The 19,234-nt window shown below is 39.0% G+C and overlaps 1 pseudogene; it reads right to left on the reverse strand.

Moving 5' to 3' along the window:
* Positions 1 to 487: 487 nt before the first annotated feature.
* LOC115434542 (inactive pancreatic lipase-related protein 1-like) overlaps positions 488 to 19,234 on the reverse strand; it is a 42,097-nt pseudogene continuing 23,350 nt past the window's right edge.

Below are 19,234 nucleotides of genomic sequence, written 5' to 3' on the forward strand. Positions count from 1 at the left end.
AGTTGATACGGCACCACAAAACTAAAGAACCCAGAGAGATAAATTGACATAATTCATTGTAAGTATTCTTAGTCACTTGGGTAGGGTGCTATACAGGTATTAGTCCAGACCTGCTGACATACGTCCATGTCCTCCAGTCCCCTGGTCCATGTTTGGACTCAGTTAGACCACTACTGTCCTCGTGAGGACCAGTAAAAGGCAGCTGGAGAGGAGTGTGTGTGTGTGTGTGTTTTCACCTTGCAGACAGGTCATAGTGTGTAAATGTCAGTGTTTAGTCCAACAAGGCAGTTCCACCTTAAGGGCAGTTTAGGTTTTATTATTTAACAACTAGTGGTGGCATGATGATTGGTTGGTTGGTTTCTCTCCACAGTTGACTGATCCTGTTTGTTGGACTCTTGGGTCAAAAACACTTGAAACCATAGAATCACACTGAACTCAGGACTTTGAATGCATCATCTTTATTCACAGACATAATGACTGGAAATATTTAAGGCTGACATGGAAGAACCGACTGGATCTTATTCTCCGCCACGTTCTCTGTTCCACAGAAGAGCATTCTGGGAAAGAAGAGGAAAGACAGAAGTGATACAATTATATTATTATTTAATATAAACATTATAAACCTGTATATAGTATAATTTAAACATTATAAACCTGTATATTATATAAGATAAACATGAACCTGTATATTATATATTATAACACTATCATATAAACATTATAAACCTGTTTGTTTGTGTTCAACATGAATCAACAGTCTCTGTTTCTATTGAAAAGAAAACTCACTTAAAAACAAAGTCTTTATCTTTTCCATCATGCGCATGAATAACATGAATAGTCTTTTTCAATTTTTTATTTATTATTATATTATTATTATTTTTAACACAGAGAATATGATCCATGGAAGTGGAATCCTCTGTGTGTGTGTGTGTGTGTATGTGGACGAATGGGTCAGATCTGCACATTTACAGATAAAAAGAATAAATGAAAAGAATGATAAGAACTAGATCTGGAACATTTAAATCTGACATAAATAAAGCTCATACTAATCCTGGATCCACCAAACAGTTCTTTAAAAACTGTCAGAGGATGTTGAAGATGTTTGGGACTGAACCCCCATCAGGACCTGGGGCCTCATGTTCAAAGACTTGCGTGGATTTCATACGTAAACCTGGCGTATGCCCAAATCCAGAAAAGTCCGAACGCACAAAAAAATCCAGATGTATAAAACTGTGCGTACACCTGAATCCAAATACATTTCCTTTATACATCCCAATCAGCGTGGAATTGACCACATATGTTGGAGTACCTGACTCCTCCCTCTCCACGCCCACATTTAAATATGCAAATCAGCATAAACGGGGTCTGCAGGTGGGATTCCCTCTGGGATTCCCCTGTCTGCAGGATCAGACGATGACGTCAAGGTGAGCGGAGGATGAAACAGGCGGAAGGAGAAAAGAGACGAACTGAGACTGTTTGAGGAAAGAGTCGCCGATACTGTGACACTTTTCTCACAGGGCTGATGCGGATCACGCCCAAGATAAATATAGATTTAGTATTAGTGTCAGTCACACATGAGTTCATTCTACGGGTCATACACAGTCTGATCACAGATAAACAAGAAAAGGTTCATGCGTAATCATGTCAGGATATCAAAGAGGAAATCAATGACTTTGACTCATTTTTAATCTCTCAATTTATTATTTTCCAACAATGAGACAGAAGACGGTCAGACCCAGTATCATCTCCTGTCCCAGAGGCTTCTGTTGACTCCCCAGTGTTAGCCGGTCCTCCGTCCACCACAGCCCACCGCTGATGCCCGTCCGACCGGCATGGGTCTGTACTGACCCGAGTCACATTAGGACATCGTGAGGACAATCGGCGGGGTCAATGAGCGACTGGAACCGACTAATAAATGTTCTCACAGACATGAACACTATATTATCAACCAATGAATTTAGGTCCTTGTCTCTTTGCTGTTGCTGAATGTCCATCCGGGCAGGATTGGCATTGATGGATACAGGGGCTAATTGGTTCTGGTTCTGGTTCTGGTGGTGGATGTGCTGCTCTGACAGTAGGATGACTTGCCGGTGTGTTCATTGTTCTTCTGTGTATCTCCGATGTGCACATCAATCAGAAGAATGACCTTTTTCACATTATTAACAGTTTCTCAGTGTCACCTCTAAGTGTCGCCAATGGTTCCAAAGCACTAGAAACGTGCGTATGCCAGCTATGGACTTGGCGTGAAGGACTGCACATTTCCACGGTCACTTCACTCTTTATACACCTGAACGTGAGCGTGGAAAAGGGTGTACGCCAGGTTTTTGTGCGTACGCACGCTTTATACATGAGGCCCCTGGACTCTAATGTTTGGGACTGAACCCCCATCAGGACCTGGACTCTCCAGATCAGTCCTCTGCCTCCCTCTGGTGGAAGAAGACGGTACAGCAGGACAGGAGTCTGCTGCAGCCTCACCTTCAACACATTCTAACCATAACCCTGAACCAGAACCCCTGAAACCAGAACCCCCTAAACCCTAACCTTCAAACACAGCCTGGTTCAGACCTGGCTCAAACCTGGACCTGGTTCAGGTTCATAATCTTACGTCTTGCCGTCCTTCCCTCTCTGCAGCTCCACCTTGGACGCTCCATACTTGGGGTTTCATGATGTTGGGGATGTGGTTGTTCCAGCGGAACTTCACTTCCATCACTTCACCCACGTCGATAGCGTTGAGCAGCAGTTCATAGGTTTTACCAGGAATCATCGAACCTCTGCACAAACAAACAATCACAGGGTTAGAGGAAGAATAATAACAATATTATTACTATTACTATTAATAATAATAACAACAATAATAAGAAGAAGAATCATCATCTATATGACCATATGCTGTGTTCTTACACGTGCAGTTGGTATTCGTCTGTGCTGTCGTTGTCTCCGTTCAGTGCCACATACATGAAGGCGGGGTTTGGCCAACTGGGACCGTCCAGCGTTAACCTCAGTTGTAGGTGTATCCTGAAATCAGACACACACCTGTCACAGGTTCCACCAAAGGATGGAAGGAGTATCTACCAATTTATCTGATGGGAGACTAACCTATCCAAGGGTTAACATAAGATCATTCAGATTCAGGTCAAAGTAGAAGTGATACTACGTCTGCTGCTGTAAAAGTAATAAAAGTCAGACTTGATGGATGAGTGGACTTGAATGAAAAAAATCTACCAGCACTTTTCTTCACAAGAGAATACATCAGTGTGTGCACCCAGGCTGAGGTACCTGGGGCTCCACCCTGGAGCCAGGCCTGGGGGTGGGGCCCATAGTGTCTGGTGGCCGCACCTTTACCAGTGGGGTCTGGCCCAGCCTGTACCAATGACATGGGCTCGTTGCCCTGCGGCCCATCACCCACAGGCAAGAGGCAGAAGGGTCTGGTGCATTGTGGATCGGACCTCGCCTTGGTGGTCTGATTCCCGATTACAGAAGCTGGCTTCTGGATCGTGGAACGTCACCTCTCTGGCTGGGAAGGAGCAGGACCTTGTGGATGAGGTTGAGCGTTACCGGCGAGATATAGTCGGCCTCACCTCGATACAAAGCATCAGCTCTGGAACCCAAGTCCTTGAAAGGGGCTGGACCCTCTCCTTCACTGGAGATCCCCCAAGTGAGAGGCAGAGGTTAGGGGTGGCTTTTTGATAGCCCCCAGATGCTCTTCCTGCATGTTGGTGTTTACCCCGGTGGATAAAAGTGTTGCTGCCCTGCACCTTCGGGTCAGGAAACAGGTTCTGACTGTTGTCAGTGCATACACACCAAGGTTATTATCGTTAACAAAAACTAACGAAATGACCAAAACTAGAATTGAAAAAATATTTTAGTTAACTGAAATAAATAAAAACTACAATTAAAAGAAAAAAGCAATAACTAACTGAAACTGTATTGTGTGTTTACAAAACTAACTTAAACGGATAAAAATTATGGATAAAATTCCCTTCGTTTTCGTCTTTGTCAATGTTGGATTGATACGAAATTTATTTCTTTGTCTCTCAGTTTTCTGTGCTGTCACCATACGACACTTTTTGGTCCGTCACTTGTGTTCACTTGTGGTTTCCAGTCGTCTTCTGGTCCCCACTCTACCTGGAAACATGGAGACTAAAGTTGGGAGAAAGCAGCAGAGTCCTGTCTGGGATTTATTTGAATACGACCACAGAGAAGAAGAGAAAAGAGACCACTGAACTACAACTAAACTAAAACTAAGCATTTAGGGAAAAAAATGAAAACTAATAAAAACTAGCAAACCTACTCTAAGAACAAATTAAAACTAAATAAAACTAAACTATAATGAAAAATCCAAAACTAATAGAACCTTGTTGCACACTGAACAACAGCTCAGATTAGCCTAACCCTAACTCTGCAACTCAGCCACACTGTGGAAGTGGGGATGGGAGTTCCTGGTGTCAACTGAGGATATAGTCAAGCAGTGGAAGGAATATTTGGAGGAGCTCTTCAATCCCAACAACATGCATTTCTTGGAAGAAACGGAGCAAAGATCAGGAGATGGATGGACCAGTCTTAAGGGCAGAAGTTGCCAAGGTAGTGCAAGCAGTCTGCATTAGCAGAGGCCTGGGGGTTGATGAGATCTGCCCCGGGTATCTGAAGACTCTGGATGTTGACAGGACAGCGTGGTTACGTACGTCCAAATGGTGTGGAGTCTCCGGTGTGGAGGAAGTACTGTCCTGGAGTCACAGGGGACCTGTCCACTCGATGTCCCATCAGAGGACACGTTTTGTCTGCACATGGGAAACACTTCTCCTGTCAACACAAGGATACGACGGTTCAGAAGAAGGAACGAAAAACTGGCAGTGAATATTCAGGGAAAAAGAGCGTTTACCCACAAGCAGGGATGTTCTTACTGTTTTTACTGTTATTACTGCGGCGGTATGGGGTTGTTTTACTGTTATTACTGTTATTACTGCAGCGGTACAGGCTGTTTTACTGTTTTTACTGTTATTACTGCGGCTGTACGGGGTTGTTTTACTGTTATTACTGTTATTACTGCAGCGGTACAGGGCTGTTTTACTGTTTTACTGTTATTACTGCGGCGGTACGGGGTTGTTTTACTGTTATTACTGTTATACTGCAGCGGTACGGGGTTGTTTTACTGTTATTACTGCGGCGGTAAGGGGTTGTTTTACTGTTTTTCTGTTATTACTGCGGTGGTACGGGGCTGTTTTACTGTTTTACTGTTATTACTGCGGCGGTACGGGGTTGTTTACGTTTTTACTGTTATTACTGCGGTGGTACGGGGACTGTTTTACTGTTTTTACTGTTATTACTGGCGGCGGTACGGGGTTGTTTTACTGTTATTACTGCGGCGGTTACGGGGGTTGTTTTACTGTTTTTACTGTTATTACTGCGGCGGTATGGGGTTGTTTTACTGTTATTACTGTTATTACTGCAGCGGTACGAGGTTGTTTTACTGTTATTACTGTTATTACTGCGGTGGTATGGGGTTGTTTTACTGTTATTACTGTTATTACTGCAGCGGTAACGGGGTGTTTTACTGTTTTTACTGTTATTACTGCGGTGGTACGGGTTGTTTTACTGTTTTTACTGTTATTTACTGCGGCGGTACGGGGTTGTTTTACTGTTATTACTGCGGTGGTACAGGGTTGTTTTACTGTTTTTTACTGTTATTACTGCGGCGGTATGGGGTTGTTTTACTGTTTTTACTGTTATTACTGCAGCGGTACGAGGTTGTTTTACTGTTATTACTGTTATTACTGCGGTGGTACGGGGTTGTTTTACTGTTATTACTGTTATTACTGCGGCGGTACGGGGTTGTTTTACTGTTTTTTACTGTTATTACTGCGGTGGACGGGGCTGTTTTACTGTTTTTACTGTTATTACTGCGGCGGTACGGGGTTTGTTTTACTGTTATTACTGCGGCGGTACGGGGTTGTTTTACTGTTTTACTGTTATTACTGCGGCGGTATGGGGTTGTTTTACTGTTATTACTGTTATTACTGCAGCGGTACGAGGTGTTTTACTGTTATTACTGTTATTACCTGCGGTGGTATGGGGTTGTTTTACTGTTATTACTGTTATTACTGCAGCGGTACGGGGTTGTTTTACTGTTTTTACTGTTATTACTGCGGTGGTACGGGGTTGTTTTACTGTTTTTACTGTTATTACTGCGGCGGTACGGGGTTGTTTTACTGTTATTACTGCGGTGGTACAGGGTTGTTTTACTGTTTTTACTGTTATTACTGCGGCGGTATGGGGTTGTTTTACTGTTTTTACTGTTATTACTGCAGCGGTACGAGGTTGTTTTACTGTTATTACTGTTATTACTGCGGTGGTACGGGGTTGTTTTACTGTTATTACTGTTATTACTGCAGCGGTACGGGGTTGTTTTACTGTTTTTACTGTTATTACTGCGGTGGTACGGGGTTGTTTTACTGTTATTACTGCGGTGGTATGGGGCTGTTTCACTGTTATTACTGTTATTACTGCGGCAGTACGGGGCTTTTTTACTGTTATTACTGCAGCGGTACGGGGTTGTTTTACTGTTATTACTGTGGCGGTACGGGGTTGTTTTACTGTTATTACTGTTATTACTGCAGCGGTAGGGGGTTATTTTACTGTTATTACTGCGGCGGTACGAGGCTGTTTTACTGTTATTACTGTTATTACTGCGGTGGTACGGGGTTGTTTTACTGTTATTACTGCGGTGGTACGGGGTTGTTTTACTGTTATTACTGCGGCGGTACGGGGTTGTTTTACTGTTATTACTGTTATTACTGCGGTGTTACAGGGCTGTTTTACTGTTACTACTGTTATTACTGCGGCGGTACGGGGTTATTTTACTGTTATTACTGCGGCAGTACGGGGTTGTTTCACTGTTATTACTGTTATTACTGCAGCGGTACGGTGTTGTTTTACTGTTATTATTGTTATTACTGCGGTGGTACGGGGCTGTTTCACTGTTATTACTGTTATTACTGCGGTGGTACGGGGCTGTTTTACTGTTATTACTGCGGCGGTACGGGGTTGTTTTACTGTTATTACTGCGGTGTTACGGGGCTGTTTTACTGTTATTACTGTTATTACTGCGGCGGTACGTGGTTGTTTTACTGTATACTGTTATTACTGAGGCGGGTATGGTGGTTGTTTTACTGTTATTATGAGGCGGTATGTGGTTGTTTACTGTTATTACTGTTATTACTGCGGCGGTACGGGGCTGTTTTACTGTGATTACTGTATTACTGCGGTGGTACGGGGTTGTTTACTGTTATTACTGTTATTACTGCAGCGGTACGGGTTTGTTTTACTGTTATTACTGCGGTGGTACGAGGCTGTTTCACTGTTATTACTGTTATTACTGAGGCGGTACGTGGTTGTTTACTGTTATTACTGCGGCGGGTACGTGGTTGTTTCACTGTTATTACTGTTATTACTGCGGCAGTACGGGGCTGTTTTACTGTTATTACCTGCGGCGGTACGGGGTTGTTTTACTGTTATTACTGCGGCGGTACGTGGTTGTTTACTGTTATTACTGCGGTGGTACGGGGCTGTTTTACTGTTATTACTGCGGCGGTACGTGGTTGTTTTACTGTTATTACTGCGGCGGTACGGGGCTGTTTTACTGTTATTACTGCGGCGGTACGGGGTTGTTTTACTGTTATTACTGCGGCGGTACGGGGCTGTTTTACTGTTATTACTGCGGCGGTACGGGGTTGTTTTACCTGTTATTACTGCGGCGGTACGTGGTGTTTCACTGTTATTACTGTTATTACTGCGGCAGTACGGGGCTGTTTTACTGTTATTACTGCGGCGGTACGGGGTTGTTTTACTGTTATTACTGCGGCGGTATGGGGTTGTTTCCACTGTATTACTGTTATTACTGCGGCAGTACGGGGCTGTTTTACTGTTATTACTGCGGTGTTACGGGGCTGTTTTACTGTTATTACTGTTATTACTGCGGCGGTACGTGGTTGTTTTACTGTTATTACTGCGGTGGTACGAGGCTGTTTTACTGTTATTACTGTTATTACTGAGGCGGTACGTGGTTTTTTTACTGTTATTACTGAGGCGGTACGTGGTTGTTTTACTGTTATTACTGCGGCGGTACGGGGCTGTTTTACTGTTATTACTGTTATTACTGCGGTGGTACGGGGTTGTTTTACTGTTATTACTGTTATTACTGCAGCGGTACGGGGCTGTTTACTGTTTTTACTGTTATTACTGCGGTGGTACAGGGTTGTTTCACTGTTATTACTGTTATTATTGCGGCAGTACGGGGCTGTTTTACTGTTATTACTGCGGTGGTACGGGGTTGTTTTACTGTATTACTGTTATTACTGCGGTGGTACGGGGCTGTTTTACTGTTATTACTGTTATTACTGCAGCGGTACGGGGTTGTTTTACTGTTTTTACTGTTATTACTGCAGTGGTACGGGGCTGTTTTACTGTTATTACTGTTATTACTGCGGCGGTACGTGGTTGTTTTACTGTTATTACTGCGGTGGTACGAGGCTGTTTCACTGTTATTACTGTTATTACTGCGGCGGTACGTGGTTGTTTTACTGTTATTACTGCGGCGGTACGGGGCTGTTTTACTGTTATTACTGTTATTACTGCGGTGGTACGGGGTTGTTTTACTGTTATTACTGCGGTGGTACGGGGCTGTTTTACTGTTATTACTGTTATTACTGCGGCGGTACGTGGTTGTTTTACTGTTATTACTGCGGTGGTACTGGGTTGTTTTACTGTTATTACTGAGGCGGTACGTGGTTGTTTTACTGTTATTACTGTTATTACTGAGGCGGTACGTGGTTGTTTTACTGTTATTACTGCGGCGGTACGGGGCTGTTTTACTGTTATTACTGTTATTACTGCGGTGGTACGGGGTTGTTTTACTGTTATTACTGTTATTACTGCAGCGGTACGGGGTTGTTTTACTGTTATTACTGTTATTACTGCGGCGGTACGGGGCTGTTTTACTGTTTTTACTGTTATTACTGCGGTGGTACGGGGTTGTTTTACTGTTATTACTGTTATTACTGCAGCGGTACGGGGCTGTTTTACTGTTTTTACTGTTATTACTGCGGCAGTACGGGGTTGTTTTACTGTTATTACTGTTATTACTGCGGTGGTACGGGGCTGTTTTACTGTTATTACTGTTATTACTGCGGCGGTACGTGTTGTTTACTGTTATTACTGCGGTGGTACAAGGCTGTTTCACTGTTATTACTGTTATTACTGAGGCGGTACGTGGGTTGATTTACTGTTATTACTGCGGCGGTACGGGGCTGTTTTACTGTTATTACTGTTATTACTGCGGTGGTACGGGGTTGTTTTACTGTTATTACTGCGGTGGTACGGGGCTGTTTTACTGTTATTACTGTTATTACTGTTATTACTGCGGCGGTACGTGGTTGTTTTACTGTTATTACTGTTATTACTGCGGCGGTACGTGGTTGTTTTACTGTTATTACTGCGGCGGTACGAGGTTGTTTTACTGTTATTACTGTTATTACTGCGGCGGTACGTGGTTGTTTACTGTATTACTGCGGCAGTACGAGGTTGTTTTACTGTTATTACTGTTATTACTGTTATTACTGCGGCGGTACGGGTTTTTTTTACTGTTTTTACTGTTATTACTGCGGCGGTACGAGGTTGTTTTACTGTTATTACTGTTATTACTGCGGTGGTACGGGGCTGTTTTACTGTTATTACTGTTATTACTGCGGCGGTACGTGGTTGTTTACTGTTATTACTGCTATTACTGCGGCGGTACGGGCTGTTTTACTGTTATTACTGTTATTACTGCGGTGGTACGGGGCTGTTTACTGTTATACTGTTATTACTGCGGCGGTACGTGGTTGTTTTACTTTTATTACTGCTATTACTGCGGCGGTACGGGGCTGTTTTACTGTTATTACTGTTATTACTGCGGCGGTACGGGGTTGTTTTACTGTTTTTACTGTTATTACTGTGGCGGTACGAGGTTGTTTTACTGTTTTTACTGTTATTACTGCGGCGGTACGAGGTTGTTTTACTGTTTTTACTGTTATTACTGCGGTGGTACGTGGTTGTTTTACTGTTATTACTGTTATTACTGCGGCGGTACGGGGTTGTTTTACTGTTATTACTGTTATTACTGCGGCGGTACGGGGTTGTTTTACTGTTTTTACTGTTATTACTGCGGCGGTACGTGGTTGTTTTACTGTTATTACTGTTATTACTGCGGCGGTACGGGGTTGTTTTACTGTTTTTTCTGCGGCGGTACGGGGCTGTTTTACTGTTATTACTGCGGCGGTACGAGGTTGTTTTATTGTTATTACTGTGGCGGTACGGGGTTGTTTTACTGTTATTACTGCGGCGGTACGTGCTTGTTTTACTGTTATTACTGTTATTACTGCGGCGGTACGGGGTTGTTTTACTGTTTTTTTCTGCGGCGGTACGGGGCTGTTTTACTGTTATTACTGCGGCGGTACGGGGCTGTTTTACTGTTATTACTGCGGCGGTACGAGGTTGTTTTATTGTTATTACTGTGGCGGTACGGGGTTGTTTTACTGTTATTACTGCGGCGGTACGTGCTTGTTTTACTGTTATTACTGTTATTACTGCGGCGGTACGGGGTTGTTTTACTGTTTTTTCTGCGGCGGTACGGGGTTGTTTTACTGTTATTACTGCGGCGGTACGTGCTTGTTTTACTGTTATTACTGTTATTACTGCGGCGGTACGGGGTTGTTTTACTGTTATTACTGTTATTACTGAGGCGGTACGTGGTTGTTTTACTGTTATTACTGCGGCGGTACGGGGTTGTTTTACTGTTATTACTGCGGCAGTACGAGGTTGTTTTACTGTTATTACTGCGGCGGTACGAGGTTGTTTTACTGTTATTACTGCGGCGGTACAGGGTTGTTTTACTGTTTTTTCTGCGGCGGTACGGGGTTGTTTTACTGTCAGTACTATGATGGTACAGGGTTGTTTTACTGCGTGGACTGCGGCTGTCAGCTATGGCGGCAGGAATAACACCGAGGCGCGTTTACGAGGTGAGCGACAAGGAGGTGCTGTCATCTCTCAACAGTGACATAGTCATATGAGGTCATGCTCACCCCCCCACCCCCACCGCCCCAGGCCTCCTTTGATGGGGACATGTGTCCAGAGAGGGGATCAACTGTCATTAGCACCGACAGCTGCAGATACGAGGCGTCCATGAGGGAAGCCCGTTCACACCGCCCCCCCCCCACCCCCCCACCCCCGCCACCACCACCACAACCTCTTTCTCTCATTGACGCCACAAAAAAATCCAATCCCCCCACCCCCCTGGACTGAAACGCTCCACAGCTGTATCAATATGAGCTGGCGGCGACAGGTGGTGGACCAGTATACGCACTGGGACGCCCTCTGCTTTTGTCTGAATGACGGAGGATCGACATGAAGATGCCGACACATCTTTACAGCTCCGGGAAGATTTTATATGAAAATACAGCTGTCACACTCATCCCTCAAATAAACGCAGGAACTGACCCATATCACTTCCTTTCAGTTGAATTCTGGCACCAACATTGACTTTTGTGAAATTTTGTGAAAATATGATCACCTTTGGGTTTCTCAGATGTTATGAGACTAGGGATGTAACCATATGAAAATTTCATATCACAGTTATTGTGACCAAAATTATCACGGTTATCATTATTATCGCGGTATTATTGAAATTGAGCTCTAAATGTTTAAAAAGTACTGATACACACACTGAAATAATTTAGCCAAGTTGTATTTGAAAAAAAAACAACTAAAAAATACAAGTAAAATAATAGCACAAGGTACTTTTGTTGCAGAAAACATTCAAATATTACCATGTAAACATCAAACATACAAATGTGCATTAAAGATGGCAACTTATGGACACTGTTTTACCATTTTCCAGATCAAGTTTGAGTTGTTTTAGTTTATTTTTAGATACAGACAGATCGATCGATCACAATCATACATGGTTATCATGATAATTACAATTTAAACGATAAAACTAACCATCAGGAATTTTATCGTGGTTTATCGTTATACTGGTAATCGTTACATCCCTATATGAGACCAATTAATTTTGACAATGATGCTGATTTATGGAGCTGTATGCTGTTTATTTACACTTATTTTATTTTATTTAATTAATTTAATTGTATTTATTTATTTATTTTTTTTTTTCTTTCATTCATTTATTTATTTATTTGGGGGGGAATATGTTGCTTATTGTTTGCTTTATGTGACTATATTGTTAATTATTATATAATAATAACCTTGGTTTCCAGTCGTCTTCTGGTCCCCACTCTACCTGGAAACATGGAGACTCAAGTTGGGAGAAAGCAGCAGAGTCCTGTCTGGGATTTATTTGAATACGACCACAGAGAAGAAGAGAAAAGAGACCACTAAACTAAAATTAATACTTAAACTAAAAATAAGCATTTAAAAAAAAAAAAGAAAACTAATAAAAACTAGCAAACTTGGTCTAAAAATGAATTAAAAGTAACTGGATTAGAGAAAAAAAAAAGTCAAACCTAAATAAAACTAAACTAGAATGAAAAATCCAAAACTATTAGAACCTTGCTCTAAACGACAAGTGACAAGAAGTGACGGACCGTCAAGTGTCGAATGGTGCTGCTAGCTAAAATTGCTCACGCCAAGTAAGTCAATTTTATATCAATCCGACATTGACAAAGACAAAAACAAAGAGAATTTATCCATAATTTTAATTCGTTTTAGATTTGTAAACCACAATACAGTTTCAGTTATGTTTTTTTCTTTGCATTATAGTTTTTATTTGTTTTGAAAATGTTTTTACAATTCTAGTTTTTGTCATTTTGTTAGTTTTTATTAACGATAATAACCTTGGCTGTCAGTCTTGTTTTTCATTTTGAAGGTTGGATTAGAAAACCCGGGGTTAAGATGTAGAGGGATCCATAATCCTTAGTCATGCCAGTATTGCAGTGTTTGTATTTTGTATCTCTGATATTTCCTGATGCCACAGGACTAAAAGAAAAGAGATGATTGAGACGAAAATGGTAGGAAAAATAATGTGACTAAAAGTTTGAGGAGCTCCAGTGTCTACTGTATTTGTCAAAAGTATCCACAAAAGAGCTGGAATGAAAGCCCAGAGTGTCCCCTTTAAAATGATACCAAACATATTAATATAAAACACTGAAACATGTCCTTAATCAGGGCCAATACCAAGATATGCACCAGTGTCAAAAATACATTTTTTAATGGAGGTGGGTGACTTTAACATTTGATAACAGTAATTTAGCTGTGACTCCAGAAAGGTTATCAGACCAAAATGTGGACAACAGACTAGGGATGGAACTATATGAAAAATTCATATTACGGTTATTGTGACCAAAATTATCACAGTTATCATTATTATCGTGGTATTGTTGAAATTGTGCTCAAAAGGTTCAAAAAGTACTAATACACACACTGAAATAATTTAACCAAGTTGTATAAAATAAATAAATAAATAAATAAATAAACTAATAGACACAATGTCCCTTCTGTTGCAGAAACATTCAAATATTAACCTTTAGTGGTCTGAGCGTATTTTGTCCGTTTTTCAGTCCTTTTGATTTTGCCTTTATATACTATATAAACAAATGTTTACTATACCCATGTTTGGGATCTGTTTTTTCAGCACAACTTCATCTATATCATCTGTCTATTATTTTTTTTCACTGTAACCTACTATAAAAACACAAAATCTAAAATCCGATTTGAAAAATGTATATAATTTATTGCATAAATAACAAACAGATGTTTAACGAACCTTTTCAGATACTTTAAAAGTGAATATTGGTTCCAAATATTAGGAATATAAAATTCAATTGTAATAAATTCAAACTATACTCAAATATTTGACGTTAAAGCAGATCTTACATAGGGTTTTTTCCCCTAAAAGTGCAGTAATCAACACGGTTATCATGAGAATTAGAATTTAAACGGTAATACTAACTGTCTGTGATTTTACTGCGGTTATTGTTATACCAGTAATCGTTACATCCCTACTACAGACATGTATCTTTTCAAAAAGTAAAAGCAACCTTTGCCACCTTGAGTGGTACCGACATCTCGTCTGGCCCGTGGACTACATCATATTCACCGTACATATGCATACTTTGGTTTTACACTCACTTGAAAATTAGCTTATTTTTATTTTTAGCTGCTTTATCGTGTTCTGTTTTCTGCTGTAAATCACAGACTTACGCTTGCAAAGCTGTCCTTGTCAGGACAGGGGTATCCCATAAAGCCCTGGGCTTTAACCACGCTCTCGCTGTAGTACTGGTAGGCTCGAACGTGATTGCAGGCATCAAAGTTGGCCGTTCCTGGCAGGAGATGACAAGGAAGAGGAGACACATTTAGAGTTCTGTGAAGTTATTCATGGATGGGAAGATTTTTGTGTCACACATTCCACACACAATTCTGCTCATTGACCTTTGACCCTGTCCCTTGTCTGTCTGTTAAATATACGGTCCTTCCAGACCCACGGTAAATGTTACACTGTAAAAAAATCTGTAATTTAACAGAATTTGTTCTGTTTATTTTACAGATTTTTCCTGTATTCTTAAGATACAGGAAAATATCAATGAAAATACAAAAACAGACTGATTTTACATGTCAAATGTAAAATAACACAAAAAAAACTGTGAATAACCAAAAAAATGTCATTTTTTTAAAAGAATTTTTTCTTTTTCACAGAAAAAATACAGTTGAATACATTTGCAAATGTATCGTAATTTCACAAATATTTCTTTTCTATTTATGAGATTAAATTGTTAATTTAAAGTTTAATACTGTAAAAAAATAATAAAATAAAATTACTGACAATTAACTGTAAAAGAAGTATTTGTTCTATGAGTTTAACAAGACTTGTTTGTTAATTGACAAATATCTTGTGTAATTACAGGAGGTTTCACATCATTAATAAATAATAAATAATATAAATGTATTTTTGTGAATGTATAACATGTATAAGCACTGATAAACTGTCCAAATACAGTTTTTATCAGTGGATTGGACAACTCTCATTGAAAATTATTTGTGTGTGTATATATATATATCTATATATCTATATATATATATATCTATATATCTATATCTATATATATATATATATTATATATTATATATATATCTATATATATATATATATAATATTTAAAGGGAATTTGATTGTTTTAATACATGAAAATATCTTTATTAAACATTAAAAAGTCAAAAAAAAAAAAAAAAAAAGCAAATCTCATGGAAAGTTAGGGCAAAAAACTTTTTTAATTATGGAAAATTACCCGTATTTTTATGAGGTGGTTATTTTCCGTTATTTTACAGTATTTTTTTTGGCACCCCTGCTGCCGGAATAATACCTTTTTTTTTTTTTTTTTTACGTTTTTTTTTTTTTTTACAGTGCATGTCTGTTGACTGAACCTCCATGGGACTGTACCTCAGTCAGTAATGACAGAAAACTCATCGTTTGATCCTCCTGAATTACGCTGTTGCCCACACATGTAACGTTTGCCAGTTTAGACCAGGGTTCTCAAACTCCTGTTCTTTCAGGTTCCACATTCAGTCTGATCTGATCTGCAGTGGACCAAACCAGTCAAATAAGAACAGAAACAGCAATAAATAATGACAACTGACAATTTATGTCTGTGTTTTAGTGCAAAAAAACACCATTAAATTATGAAAATACTTTTATAAACTATCCAAACAAAAAAGATGTGAATAACCTGAAAAAACTAAAATTCATCAGAAAATCAGTGTAATTTTCTCAGTCTTCTGCCTCCACTTCTCATTAGTCCATGTGCATTCTGGATCAGATCTCCAAAGACACTAAACACTGAGGAACAGGAAGAAAAGAGTTCAAACTGGAACTGAATTTAATACAGACATTTCAGGTTAGGCACATTTGTTCAGGTTAGTCACATTTTACTGATACAGGAGAGTTTGGGAATGGAAAGATTTTCAGAATTTAATGTGATTTTTTTGCACTAAAACAAAGACAAAAATTTGAAGTTTTCATTATTTACAGACATAATGTAATATTATTTCCATCAACCCAGTAGTAAATCTGCAGTCCTTCTTTTGTGTGGGTTCTTCTGCTGTTATTATTGGACTGTAGATCAGATTGGTCTGGATGTGGAACCCACACTAACATGAGTTCTACAGCCTGGACTGTGGAATTATACACTTTGTAAATTTATCCCAGGGGTGGGACTGGAACTTTTGGTAGGACGCATGTTTGACAGCCCTGATTTAAGAATGATTTTACAGACAGATGTAGTTTTGGAACAGACAGTAAAGTGGCCTTGATTCAGTCGACTCCGTCTGTCTTCAGGTACTTGAGCCTCATGGAAGCAGAAGAAGACAAACTGGATCAGCTTTAAAATATCACTAATAACTGTTGCACATTTGTGTTCCTGCCAGTATGAAATATGGACAGAACAGTGTTCACGTCCCTGCTGTGGAAGGCCTCGTCCTGAATTGTTGTTCTTTTTTACAAACCATGACTCTGGACTGTTTGAGTTTCTATTTCTAGTTGTGACTTTCAGAAACAGAAAACACCACACTGATAAAATAACCAGGAAAACCCAATAAATCCACTCTTCCAGGTTCAGTAACTGTTCTCTACTCTTAGTCGTTCCAAATTCTATGACGTTATTCATTTCATTCATTCATTGTTTGTTGATTTTCGAGCAGCTTTACAGAATACATGCAAATTCAAAATTCCAAAAATCCTTCATCTATACTTGAAAAGGAGTGGGAATAAATAAATGAATAAATAAATATTTAAGAAATTTTAAAAAATAAGAATAAATAAAATAATCATTTTATATATATATATATTATTATAATATATATATATAGATATATGAAATAAAAATACAAATGATAATAAAAATAAAAAAATAAAAAAATAATAAAGAATGTATAAAAAAATAAATGATAATAAAATAATAAAAAATAAAATAATAGTTAAAAATAATAATAAAAATAAAATTTTAAGTAATACAAAATATTTTTAAAAATATTAAAAAAATTAAATAAAAAAAAAAAATTTAAAAACAATTAAAAAAGGAGTGGGAAGAAGAAAAACTTATTTAATCCCACCCACATTCTCATCATCACTTAATCAACTTATTACTGTATAATTTTACAAGGTCATTATTAGAATGATGAAGTAAGATGGGATCAGATACTGGAGCCCATCAATCCAGCTCTGGTCCTCAGAGGTGGACCCGGTCCTGTTGTTGTCCCTTTGGTTCAGGGTGAACACCAGATACTCTAAGACCTCCAGTTATGCAGCTTTGACTCCCACTCTGACTCTTATCTATAGGATCAAAAGTTCAGGTTCAGCTGTGCCAACACATCCCTCCCTCAGACCCCCCCCCCCCCCCCCCCCCCATAGTCCAGACCCAGGCATGGCACCAATGCTGCCACTTGAGCCTTGCTACTCAGCGGCACATTTCAAAAGAAGGCCCTCCTCATCCATTTTAGAAAATATTTGTTCAGATAGGTCCTGCAGGAATAGAATAACTCTGCCTGGAGTTTCTTTACTATTTTTCCATTGGGACTACTCCAATATTCCAGGGTGGGGATGGGGGGGGGGCTGGTATGCATTGTAAGTTGCATGGCAGAGAAAATAGGAAGCATGAGTCATTGTGTTCAGTCCAGGACCAAGGCCTGTGTTCCAGTGTCTGCACTGTGAAACCACCACCTCCAGAGGGGACAACATTTGGGCTTTTACATTAGATGGTATTACACTGGTTTCAACCTTTGTTTTTTTACTCCTGACCCCATTGTAACATCACAAATTTCTGGCGACCCCAGGCATTTAAAACAGAGACTTTTTTTTGTTGCTAAACCCAATTTGGTTTTGATCATTTAATAGTTATACTATGTTGCAAATAAATGTTAATGTTGGAGGACATGTAGTCTATATATGTATATTATTGTGGACAGAGGCAGTAAATTCAGGTGTAGATTACTCCACAAAGGGAGAGTTGGATTTTCCTTGGTCTGGATATGTACATTTTCAATTTCACAGTTTGTCATGTCTGTTATATTATGATTGTCTCTCTCAATTCACCATATATTTGTTATTAGTAAGGTTTTTTTTAATCAATTACTAGAAATTTCAGGCGACTCCATTTGAATTCCAGGCGACCCCAAGGTTGAAAAGCACTGTTATTATTTTATGTAGTAGTTTTCAGATTTGGTTCATTTTAGGGCATCTTCACAGCTGAATGAAACCCCAAACCATTTACAGCACTGTTAAAAAAAAAACACAAAAAAACACAAAACATAAACAACAGTAATATTCCGGCAGCTGAGGTGCCAAAAAATACTGTTAAATAACGGAAAATAACCATCTCATTAAAATATGGTAATTTTCCATAATTAAAATAGTGTTTTAATTACTTATTTTTTATTTTTTGACGTTTTAATGTTTAACAAAAAAATTTCATGTATTAAAACAATCCAATTCCCTCTAATATATATATAAATAATTTTCAGTGAGACTCAGTTGTCCAATCCACTGATAAAACTGTATTTGGACAGTTTATCAGTGCTTATACATGTTATACATTCACAAAAATACATTTATCAACATTTTTGTTGTGAAACCTCCATTAATTACACAAGATATTTGTCAATGAACAAACAAGTCTGGTTCAACTGACAGAACAAATACTTCTGTTACTGTTAACTGTCAGTAATTTTATCTGGTTTAATTTTTATTTATTTTTTTTACAGTATTAAATTTAAAATTAACAGTTCAATCTTCTGAATAGAAAGAAATATTTGAAATTATGATACATTTGCAAATGCATTTTAACTGTATTTTTCTGTGAAAAAAGAAAAAAATTTCTTTAAAAAAATGGAAATTTCAGGGTTATTCACAGTTACAGTTTTTTCATGTTATTTTACATTCGACATGTAAAATCACAGTCTATTTTTGTCATTTCATTGATATTTTTCCTGTATCTAAACATACAGGAAAATCTGTAAAATAAACAGTGAAAATTCTGTTAAATTACAGATTTTTTTTTTTTTTTTTTTTACAGTGAGGTCTAAATGTCCATATTAGTCGGTCTGAGTGAATTCAAACTCTGGTGTTTGGTAGTTTTTTTTGCTGTGACCAGGCAAACATTCCATTATTACTTTACCACAAATTGTAGTTGAAGTGCTT

Source organism: Sphaeramia orbicularis, chromosome 15, assembly GCF_902148855.1.
Source record: "Sphaeramia orbicularis chromosome 15, fSphaOr1.1, whole genome shotgun sequence".
NCBI classification, from domain to species: Eukaryota; Metazoa; Chordata; class Actinopteri; order Kurtiformes; family Apogonidae; genus Sphaeramia; species Sphaeramia orbicularis.